Below are 12807 nucleotides of genomic sequence, written 5' to 3'. Positions count from 1 at the left end.
TCAATGTAATTTCACTCAAATTCTCAATAGGCTTTTGTTGATAAAAATTGGCTATTTGATTCTGTCATTCGTGCAGAAAGGGCAAAGGTCCTAGAAGAGGCAAAATAATCTTCAAAAGAAAAAAGAACAAGATTATAGAATTGACATTATCAGATTTCAGTGCTTATTAAAAAGTTATGCTCATCATAACACTGTGGTATGGACATAAAATCAGACAAAAATATCAATGGGACTGAACTAAAAGTCCAGAAATAACATGCATGCTTACACAGTTCATTGTTTATCAACAAAGTAACAAATTCTTGGGTTGTGGACATTGGGGAGGGTATGTGCTATGCTGAGTGCTATAAACCTGGCCATTCACAGACCTGTACCCCTGGGGCTAATAATACTTTATACGTTAATAAAAAAATAATTTTTTTAAAAGTACCAAATTCAATGAAGAAGAATAGTGTGTTTTCAACAGATGATGTGAAACCACAGAATAAATTTGTAGGAAAAAGTACATTTCCACCAACACCTCCTACCACCCACAATAATGACCTCACAACAGCTTATAGCCATAAATAGTAAAGCTAAAGCTACAGATCTTCAATAAAAAACATAGAAGATACTTAGTGTGGATGCAGAATGTACTACTATAAATAGTGGATAAACTAGACTTCAAAATCAAACACTAAAGTATTTAAATGTTGTCTTTAATTATTGTTTAAATATTGTTTTTTGCTAAAGCTCAGCAAAAGACAATATTTAAGAGATTAAAAAGAAAGCCCAGACAGGAAGTAAATATTTTGGTACATAAAGTTAAGGAATAGTATCCAAAATATATCATAACAAATAAGAAATTAAGACATATGTCCCCCAAAAAGGCAATTATCACAATATCCAAAGCAGCATGAACTAAACTCTGGAAATTAACTAAAAATAACTAATTTGTGTAGCAATGGAAACAACCAATCATCCTCAACGTAAGAAGGAATAAACACACTGCAGTATATTCTTGCAATTATACATGATTTTAAAAAGAATGAACTACTACCACATGGAACAACATTGGACAGACATCAAAAATATTGACAAAATGAAGCCAAACCCAAAACAGTACTGTGGGGATCCGTTAACTTGTGATGAAATGGGAAGAGCAGCTTCTTGTGGGCATTTGAATTGACAGGACGGGGGTACAAGGAATTTTCTAGAATGATAGAAATCTTTGACAGTTTTATTATGTTGTTGGTTATGTGGGTACATTTCTGTGTTAACATAATTGAATTTGGGAGACTTCTAGCTCCGCATGAAGCTTGTAAGTCATTTCTCTATTCTAATAACAAAAAACTAAACACACTGAGAATCAACGCTTCTTAAATCTGTAGGAACTGAGGCTGCAGGGACAACTCTCTGCCCTCAAAACTGGAGACTCAGATAAGCAGATGGAGGGAATCACAACCTACCTGAGCAGAAAGAAACTCAGGAGTGGAAACCTTGGTGGGAAGGAATGCCGGATAGGAAAACCGCGCAACTGTGGTTGACAGATCGCTGGAGGCTCAATGCAGACAACTTTGAGTGTTAACTCCAAGGAACCCAGTAAAGAGGGGCCACCTCTTTTTGGAAGTTTGGAAAGTTTTTCCCCAGGAATCTGATCAGCTCCTCACAGTAAATACCTTTCCTGCTTTTGTCGGTGGAGGGGAAAGGAAAAGGAACCATTTTGAAATATGCCAGAGGACTGTGTTCCTCTTAAAAAGGGCTGCCTTGGGGTCCCTGGGTGCTGGCTCAGTGGGTTAAAGCCTCTGCCTTTGGATCCCAGCGTCCTGGAATCAAGCCCCACATCAGGCTCTCTGCTCAGCATGAAGCCTGCTTTCTCTCTCTCTGCCTGTCTCCCTGCCTACTTGTGATCTCTCTCTGTCAAATAAATAAAAGCTAAAAAAAGAAGAAAAAAATTTTTTTAAAAGGAGTGGGGGCTGCCCTCACGAGAAACTAATACATTAGAGCCTGACTCCCTGGGTTTTTAGCAAAGCCTACCTCACCAGGGAGAAGGGAGATAACCAATTCCAGTACAATCTAGCCATCTTGTTCTACTGAAGTGGAGAGAAAATAAATGAGAAATGTCCGTGAAGTTCACAGCCCCAAAGCACAGGCTCTCTAAACAACAGACCTACTCATGGGACTGTAGAATGGTTCCCCTTCCCCCACACCTCACCATGGACATTTCCAAAAATCTACTTACAGCACTAATTTTACCTAGTGTATTATGTCAGCCTAACAAGAAAAAATTACGAAGGCATATTGAAGGACAAAAAACACAACTTGCTTTCTTTCAGGTTTAAGTGTCAGGTGAAGGGGATTTACTGATTTCTCCCACTAGTTACAACTCCTTTATACTAAAACTTAGTGGGAAAAAAATGAATAAAAGTAGCAGAGAGGAGGGGCGCCTGGGTGGCTCAGTGGGTTAAAGCCTCTGCCTTAGGCTCAGGTCCTGATCCCAGGGTCCTGGAATGGAGCCCTGCATCAGGCTTTCTGCTCAGCAGGGAGCCTGCTTCCTCCTCTCTCTCTGCCTGCCTCTCTGCCTACTTGAGATCTCTGTCCTTCAAATAAATAAAATCTTCAAAAAAAAAAAAAAAAGTAGCAGAGAGGAATGATAGCCTACTTCCTTACCTTGGTGTTAAAAAGCAAGTTGCCTGAGGAAGAGCATCCTTATCCAAGAGTTCACCCATCTAATCATTATTACATTTGCTTTTATTTGGCAGATTTTATGTATATATTTATGTATATATTTTTAAGGAAATTATTGCCTTAAAGGTAAAAAAAAAAGATGAGTTCTTAAAAATAACTTGCAAATTCATATCGGGGAGCATATCAAAGGTGGGCAGGTATGTTTATTAATTAGGAAAATGAAATCTGGAACATTTTTATGCAAAAATCTAATTATAATGGATGTCAATGTGTTTCATTGTCTCTCAATCTGCTTTTTCAGGTTTTCTTTCTTTCTTTCTTTTTAAGATTTTATTTATTTATTTGACAGATCGCAAGTAGGCAGAGAGGCAGGCAGAGAGAGATGAGGAAGCAGGCTCTCCGTGGAGCAGAGAGCCCAAAGCGGGGCTCGATTCCAGGACCCTGGGATCATGACCTGAGCCGAAGGCAGAGGCTTAACCCACTGAGCCACCCAGGCACCCCTCTTTCTTTTTTTTAAATTTCCTGTATTATACGTTTTTCTGTAACAAATTATGGCTTAAAACATAAGAATTAATTGGCTTAAATAATGGCTGAAAACACAAGAATTTATTCTTGTGGCTTAAAACACAAGATGGCTTAAAACACAAGAATTTATTCTGTCACTGTCCTGGAGGTCAGAAATCTCACACCAAAGTGTCAGCTGTATAACATTCTGGAGGTTCTAGGGAGAATCGGTTTCTTGCGTCTTCCACTTCTGGTAGCTGTTGGCCCATGAGTCCCTTGACTCATGGCAACATCACTCCAATATCTGCCTTCATGTTCACATTGCCTCTATATTCTCTATGTGTCTTTGACGTGGATACTTATCAATGGAGTTAGGGCCTGTCCACATAGTCCAGGATGATCTCCTCATCTCAAGATCCTGAAATTAATTACATCTTTGAAGACCCTTTCTCTTAAATGCAGTAACATTCACAGGTTTGGAAGATTAAGACAGGACACTCCTTTTGGAGGACCTTTCAATCCACTGCACGTATTATTATCAAATTACCCCATGCCTAGTACTGTGTTTGAAACAACATCAGAGGACATACAGAGTAACAATTAACTTTCCAAGTACTTGACTTTATATCCTGGCTCAATGTCTTTTTTTTAAATATATATATTTTAAATTTATTTGAGAGAGAGAGAGCATGAGAGAGAGGGAGAGAGCACACACAAGCAAGGAGGAGGGGAGAGGGGAGGGAGAAGCAGACTCCCTATTGAACAGGGACACTGATGAAGAACTTGATCCCAGGACCCTGGGATCATGACCTGGACTAAAGGCAGACGCTTAACCATCTGAGCCACCCAGGAGCCCCAGTCCCAGCTTAATTTCTTAAGCTGAGTGAGAATGGGTAAATTACCAAAACTTATTATGTTTCTATCATCTGTAAAATGGGAATAAATAATAATATCTACATTAAACATAATTTTGTGATTTTTAAAATTTTTTTTATTTATTTAATTTATTTGATAGACAGAGATTACAAGTAGACAGAGAGGCAGGTGGGGGCGGGGGGGGGGGAAGCAGGCTCCCTGCTGAGCAGAAGGCCCGATGTGGGACTTAATCCCAGGATGGTGGGATCATGACCTGGGCTGAAGGCAGAGGCTTAACCCACTGAGCCACCCAGGTGCCCCAATTTTATGATTTTAAAAAGAACAATGAAACAAGTAAAATATCTCCTGGCACATATTAAGCATTGAGTGTATTTTAATTACTATTTATTCAATAAAAAGAAACATTTACTGATTTTCAGGAATTTTTACATCTTAAAATGTACACTAAAGGGAAAAACAAACTGCTTCCTGATACATGTTTGGAATTTGTGGTCTCATCATGGAAATGATTTACCTTCCTAGCAATTTCTGTTTCTGTTATACTGATAAAAGTTGTGTTCCTTGCTTAATATTACCTAGCAACGAAGAAAAGTAGATCAGAAGGAATATAAATGGCTTGAGAAAGGTAGCCTGGAATTTAAAGTTTGACATCAATAACTAGAGTGGAAGATTACCCATAGGCATATTTTTCCTTCCTCTCTCCTAATTTCTGCCCATTTCCCTCCTTTCTTTTTACTGCACCGTGTTCTACAGAGAGTTCACCACAAAAGCATATGTTGAAAAAAAAGATAGAACAATAAAGTAAAATAACAATGTTCAAGAAAACCAAAACAGATTTGTCTTTTCCAAAAAACAGACTTTCCAATTTCCCCTGTACTGTCTATTCTGCTGTGTGGCCCCCAGACTCACAGGAGGGTGTTTGTTTGCAACAAGTCAGCTCTCGGCAGTTGTATGCTCACATTCAACTGTACTTGCTTCAAACTGATTATTTAAGTAAATATTATGTAGATAGAATATTATTCATTTGAAACAATACTGGTGGTTTTTTGTGGGAGGCCACAATAAGGCTTGAGACAAGGACCAAACCAGGCCCTGACTTGTGCCTCCTTTTAAGTCCAAATAACCTAACAGAAGGTTTAGGACGGGAAAAGTTGAGTAGCACTGAGAAAGGGTCTGTGCATGTGTTGTGTGCTCGCCTACGTGACTTCCCACACGCTTGCTAAACAAATGAGAACAATTCGGTTGGGGTCAAAAGTTCATTCCTGGGGCGCCTGGGTGGCTCAGTGGGTAGAGCCGCTGCCTTCGGCTCGGGTCATGATCTCAGGGTCCTGGGATCCAGTCCCGCATCGGGCTCTCTGCTCAACAGGGAGCATGCTTCCTCCTCTCTCTCTGCCTGCCTCTCTGCCTACTTGTGATCTCTCTCTGTCAAATAAATAAAAAATCTTAAAAAAAAAAAAAAAAATGTTCATTCCTGGTCCTTGCTGCCCTAGTACAGCCCATAAATGACTTTCAGGTTTGCTGTATCAATACAGAACAATTGTACTAGCATCAGCCGTTTGGCATCACGAGGTCTGCTATAGTTAAATGTGAAACTTATGGGAACTCGTGTGTGTTTAACTAGGCACAGGTGTATTGCTTCTATTATCACTATATATATGGCCTTAATGCTTTGAATAAACTTAGCACTGTTGGACATCCTCCTCGGTGCTCCTCCTGCCCCCATCTCTCTGCTTCTCGAGTTCTTTTCTTCATCCTCTTACCCTCACATTCCTGGTCGATTTGTTGCGCCGGCCGCGACAGTTTTTGTAAAAATGAAGTTGAACAATTTAGCAACATTAGATAAAAGTGAGTATCCCATTCAAAACTGTTTTCATAATAACCACAGGCTACAATCTAGGACTGGGTGAAAGAAGAAGGGAATCATAAAAAAATCTCAAAAAAATTCTACATTCCAATTGCTTCAAAGATGTATTTCTTTCCACTTCAAAAAATTGAGACCAGAAACTGCAGTATAAGCAAAAGCATGCTCTTTGGGATTCTAGTCAGTGAACCCAAATAAAAGAAAAAGCCTTCATCCCCTATCAAGTAATTACCGATATATTCGTTTCTGACAGCTGCCATAACAAAGTACCAAATACACTAAGTGACTTGAAGCAAAAAAACTGTATTCTTTGTTTGTTCCAGACATTATAATTGAGGTGTCTGTCAGCAGGAATGGTTCCTTTTTGGAGACTCTTAGGGAGAATCTGTTCAATGCTTCTCTCTTAGCTTCTGCAATATTTGGTGTCCCTTGGTTTGTAGACACATCACTCCGACCTCTGCCTCCAGCTCCACATAATTTCTTCCTTCCCCTCATTTGTGTATGTGTGTTTGAATTTGCCTCTTCTAAAAGGACACCAGTCATGACCTCATCTTAATGAGATTATATCTTCAAAAGCCCTATTTCCAATTTAGGAATGAATATAAATTATGAGTGGACACGAAATTTTGAGGGACACAATTCAACCAAGCATAGCAAATAAATCCCACTCTTACGTACATGTTTTAAGATAAATTAATGCTTAAAATACATTTCTATAATTTTTATCACTGTTTTAAAATTAGTTTTCACTTAATCATATAAGCACATATCCCAATTGCATAATATAGAAAGGACTGCCTTACATGGGGGAGATGGAGTAAGCGATATAACTTTTAGTATATATGTAAAAAAGTAAATGATTCAGATCAGAAACATATAAAATATATAGGACTATAATTGGGCCTTACATGGGGGAGATGGGGTAAGTTATATAAGTTTTAATATATATGTAAGATTCTATCTTAAGCAGCAAGAAAAAGAACAGCAAATAGAACCTAAGACATAAAGGAGAGGAAAGGAACAAAGAAATATAAAATATTAAAAGTGCAATAAAGCAAAAATCAAAGGACAAAATTGGGGTCTTTGAAAAAATTAACAAAATCTATAAACACTTAGCAAGACTGACCAAGGCAAAAGAGAAAATATAACTTTAGTACTTAAGTATTAGGAACAGAAAGGAGAAAGGACATCAGTATAGATCTGACAACATTAAAACGATAATATGGGGTGCTTGGTTGGCTCAGTCGGTTAAGTTTCCAACTCTTGATTTCAGCTCAGGTCCTGATCTCAGGTCATAAGATGGAGCTCTGTCAGACACTGTGCTATGCGTGGATCCTGCTTAAGATTTTCTCCTTCCCTCTCTCTGCTCCTCCTCCAACTCATGTGTGCACATGCACTCCCTCCAAAGGGGGAAGAAAAAAAAAGATAATATAAAATTATGTTGAATATCTTTAAAACAATACATTTAAATTTTTATATAAATGGACACATTTCTCAGAAAAATACCTTATTGAAGCTGACAGAGAAACTTAAAAATCAGATTAGTGTGATATCTACTTTAACAATTGAATCTGTTACACAAAGAAGTCCCTTGGCAGAGAGGGATTAACCAATGCATTCTTTGAAATGTTATTTAAAGGGGATGGGGGGTGGCAGAGAGACCAATTTTATCCAAATACTTCCAAAGAATAGGGAAAGGGATAGCAAAACATTTTGGGTTTGATGTGAAAAGCGTAAACCTCACAAAAATGGCATAAGATTACTGTTAGAAGGCACTACCACAGAACAATCTCCCCCTGACCATAGATGCATATATCCTAAATTAAATGTTTACAAAGTGAAACCAGAGATATAAAAAAAAGGATAATATATCATGACTGGGTGTCACTTTTACAATGATTGAAATATTGATTTTACATTCAAAAACTAATATAATTCACCATTAACCGATTAAAAAGATAGAAAATTCCTTGAATAGATACATAAAGAAAAGCAAATTTCCCCAAAATCAAAACATTAAAAAGAAAAACATGGGGCGCCTGGGTGGCTCAGTGGGTTAAAGCCTCTGCCTTCGGCTCAGGTCATGATCCCAGGGTTCTGGGATGGAGCCCCACATCGCGCTCTCTGCTCAGCAGGGAGCCGGCTTCCTCCTCTCTCTCTGCCTGCCTTTCTGCCTACTTGTGATCTCTGCCTATCAAATAAATAAATAAAATCTTTAAAAAAAAAAAAAAGAAAAGCAGAACAAATAAAACAAAAGCTTCTCAGCAACCTAAGACAGGAGATAGCTTCCTTAAGCCAGTAATGACTATAGTATTTTAAAAAGGAGAAGAAAAAACTATAGGAAACATCATTCCTAGTGATGAAATACTGAAAGCTTTTCCTCTAGTTTGGGGAAAAGTAGAAAATATCAGTTATCTCTCTATTCACTATTATACTGGGGTTTGTAGACATTGTAATCAGGATAGCAAAATTTATTAAATATATAAGGATTCAAAAAAAGGAAATAAAACAATTATTAATTTTACAGGAAATTATTAATTTTACAGGAAAAACAAAAAAATCTGGAGACATGCTCTCAAAATACATAAATTTTTCATGGTGTGGACAAATATGTGTGAATATATACATTTATACATACAAAATAAAAATTAAAAGTAAAACTTTAATGATACTACTCAGAATACTTTCAAACAATCTTAAGATAGAAATAGGTTAGACTGACTTATAAGGAAAGAAATATAGGATCAATATACTGAAAATTGAAATACATTCTCATAAGAAATTTTAAAAGACAAATGTAGTTATTCACATCCTTATCACAGAATAACATTATATAATATTACAACACTTTACAAAGAAGTAATTCCATTTCTCCCACCACCAACCTTTGTGTTCTTCGGGACATATATATTACTTCTACATAGGTTATAAATATACAAATACATTTATATATATATATATATATATATATATATATATATATATATATATATTTTTATTAAACCTAAAGAATCTCCTTTAAATTTTAAGTGCTTCTGCCAGGGACGTCTGGGTTGCTCAGTGGGTTAAGCATCCAACTCTTGATTTCAGCTCGGGTCATAATCTCAGACTCATATTTCAGGATCCTGAGATCAGCCCCCTAGCTGGGGCTCCATGCTCAGCATGGAGTCTGTTTGTCCCTCTCCCTCACCCTCTGTCTTCCTGTCCTTCCCTGGTTCATGCTCATGTGCATACTATCTCTCTAAAATAAATAAATAAATAAATAAATAAATAAATAAAATCTTTAAAAAAATAAAATAAAATAAAATTTGAGTGTTTGTGCCAGTGCTAAAGTTTTTCAGCTTTTGATTTTGAAGCTTTCATTATTTCACCTTCCTTTTTTAAAATACTTGATTTAGTATAGACTTCTTGGTTGATTTGTTTTTTCTTTCTGTATCTTAAAAATGTCACTTCATTCTCTTCCAACCTTCACAATCCTCCATCTTCTGTTGTTGTTCCCCTGAAGGAAACACATCTTTTTTTCCTCTCTGGCCACTTTTAAGATTCTTTTTTTAGGCATTTGATTATTATAAGCTTAGGTAGTGTGTGTGTGTGTGTGTGTGTGTGTGCGTGTGTGTGTGTGTGTGTGTGTATGTGTGTGTGTTTGTGTGTGAATGTGTTTAATCCTGGTTGGGGTTTACTGAGCTCCTTGGATCCATTGATTGATATTTTTCAATAACTCTGAAAAATTCTCAGCTACTGTGTCTTCAAAAATTTCTCACTCTTTTTTTTTCCTCAGTTCTGGGACACTAACTGTAACTGTGCATCTAATGTTATGTCATAGGTATTGGAAAGCTCTGCTCAGTTTAGCTTTACATTCCTTTTCCCCCTTTGTCCTTTAATTTAGGTACTCTTTTTTTTTTTAAACCTGTCTTCATTTTCTCTGTGTGGAGTCTATTGTGAAATCCATTGCATATTTTTTTTTAATTCTGATGCTAAATTTTTCTGTTCCGGCATTTCATTTTATTTCTTTATACTTCACAGTTTTCTGTTGAAATGCTCCCTTTACTTATACATTTTTCCCACCTTTCTACTCAGTGATTTAAAATATTAACCATAGTCATTTTAAAGTCTTTATCTTCTAATACTAATATACGGAACATACAGATTAGCTTCTGTTGACTGTTTTTCTTATTATTGTTTATGATTCATATTTCTTGTTTCATTGCATACCTCATAAGTTTTATTATATATTAAACATTGTATGTCAAAGAAAAATAAAGATTAAAATCAATTATATTTAACCTCAACAAAAGACATGTTTCTTTTCCTATAAAGTTGCTTCAAGGGTAGTAGAAAGAATCACTCTAATATATACATCAGCTGGTTCTGGGCTTTGTTGCAGATTCTTGTTAGAGTCATTTAACCACTGGCTTCAAATATTCTGATTTTGAGATCAATATTTTCTTCAGCAAGGCTTGACATCTAAGCCCTGATAAGACTCTGGAGATCTTTCCTTGTTTTTCAATTTATTAGCTAATTTTCTGAATTGTAGGAGATCTCAATTTTATATCTAGCCTTTTGGGTGACTGGGGACTTCTCTTTCTTTTCCTAGCTTTTCACCTTTGAGAGATCCTTCTCCACTTCACTGCATTGTTCCCAGCCCACAGGGGGCTCTAATTTGAGCTAAATATAAGTCAGCTGCATATTGGGAGGACTTCTCAGCTATTCTGCCCTTCTGCCAGCTACAGGGCACCTGCCTGCATGTGATGAGAGCCTTATGTACCCCCAGAGAATCTTTCACAGCCTTTCCCCCTCTCCCATCCTTCTGTAATTCAGGGAAGGCTCTATACATCTGGAGGGACATTCTCAGTTCTTTTACTCTGCCCCTAGTCTTCGCTCACTACCTTCACCCACCTGGTAATCCTGTGTACCTGAAGGAACTCTCAGTTTGCCCTGACCCTGGGCTGCTGAGTGTCTAGTAAGTTCCTCGTGGCTCCTGGGAGTCTCGCTCAGCTGCTCTGGTTTTCTAATAGCACTTAATACACCTCATTGTGGGTCTTGTGTGAAAAAATTAAAGGATGGGCAGAACTGAGGTCGCTTGGCATACTAAGTCGTCACGTCAGACCATATGCAGCCATTACAATTCTTGAAATGTCAAACATTTTTCTTTTGCTATTATATTATTGGTTCACTCACTTCCCACCAAGTGTGCAAAGAGGAAAGCAGCTGTGGGGGGTGGGGGGAGACTCTCCTCTCTCCTAGGATGGTCTCCTCCTCCTCCTTAAAATATTTAGGTTTTTCTATTTATCTTAAATTCTTGGATGGGCTTAAGAACAAAACTACAATTTTGTCCCTTATTCAGTTTCTTCTTGGTAGGCTGGAAACTTTTTCTTAACTAGGACCAAAAAAGCCCTAACTATAAAAGAAAAAAGTATTGATCAGTACAATTTCATTAAAATTCTATTTACCAAAAGACTGTAAACATGCAGTGTATGGGTAGAAGATAGTTTCATATATGTAACTAAAAAAACCCATTTATATCTAAAGTATGTAAATACCATTCACAATAAGTAAAATGTAGGCATCCATCCCCCACAAGAAAAAACACAAAACAAAATTCCAAAAATTATTCAAAAGATTTGAAAAAAGCATTTTATAAAAGAGGATATCAAAACGGTCAGTAGGAATTTGAAAATATCTTCTACCACATCATAGTATTCATTCTAGGATCTAGCATTCTTCTAGAATGAGTTTGGCAGTTTGCCAGTATCTGCTAAAACCCCACTCTGTACACCTTCTAACTTGGCCATTCCAGGCTTGAGTGTATGACCAACAGAAGTGGGTATACACAAAGTCACTAAATTACACATACAAGAATATTTTAGCAGCACTGTTTGTAATAATAGTCAAGAATGGAAGCAACCCAAATATCTTTGAAAAGCAGACATACACAAATTGTTGCATAATCATATAATGAAATATTATACAGCAATGAAAATGAAGTATTGCCACAGACAACATGATTGCATCTAATAATAATTAAGCTGATTGAATAAATATAGACAAATATCTTCAATTTTTACAAAGCGCAATACCAGGCAAAACAAATATAGAATGATAGAAGTCATGACAATTTTTTCTGGTTGGTTAATGAATGGGTGTACATGTGAGAGGTTTCTTGGTCTGCTCTAATACTCTTTTTCCATAATGGAGGTATCTAATACTCTTTTTCCATAATGGAGGTATCCATTTGTAAACATTCACTAAACCATACACTTAGACTCTGGGCATTTTATGTAGGTTACACTTTTATTTTTTCAAAAAGTGGCAGAGCTGAACCTCAAACCACCACAATCTTATTCAAGATAACTAAAACCTTACCAATGCTACTATTTCATCAAGCTAACAATTGTTAAGGTGTTCCTCTTTTCTTTTATCATGTAATAAATATGTACTGTGGCTTCAAAAAGTCAGTCTTCTTGCACTCAAATAATGTGATTTTGATATATAAAAAGTAAAAAAACACATTATCACCACAGATGGGCAGATTCCTTAGGGCAAATGCCAGATTTTGTCCACAACTTTTCAGATTCACATTTATCACAATTTCTAAACTCTGATTAGTCATATCAGTCTATATTCAGTCATTACAATTTCTTTCTTACCTCCTACCAGTTCGGTTATGCATTTAAAAAGATATTTTAAATATATTGCCTGGAACTGTTAGATATTCTTTTCGGGAATGGTTTACCCAGACATCAAGTATGCCAGATTACCAGAATTATCTTGATTCTTAATAAATATTTTCAAGACATTATTTTGTGTTTCTTTTTATTATGTAAATTATCTAATCTTTATCATACATCGTTTATAATTTCCAATTATGAACTCATTTTCTTTTTTTTTTTTAAAGATTT

The sequence above is a fragment of the Neovison vison genome, chromosome 11 (assembly GCF_020171115.1).
Source record: "Neovison vison isolate M4711 chromosome 11, ASM_NN_V1, whole genome shotgun sequence".
Classification (NCBI taxonomy): Eukaryota; Metazoa; Chordata; class Mammalia; order Carnivora; family Mustelidae; genus Neogale; species Neogale vison.
Note: the sequence above shows the minus strand (reverse complement) of the source record.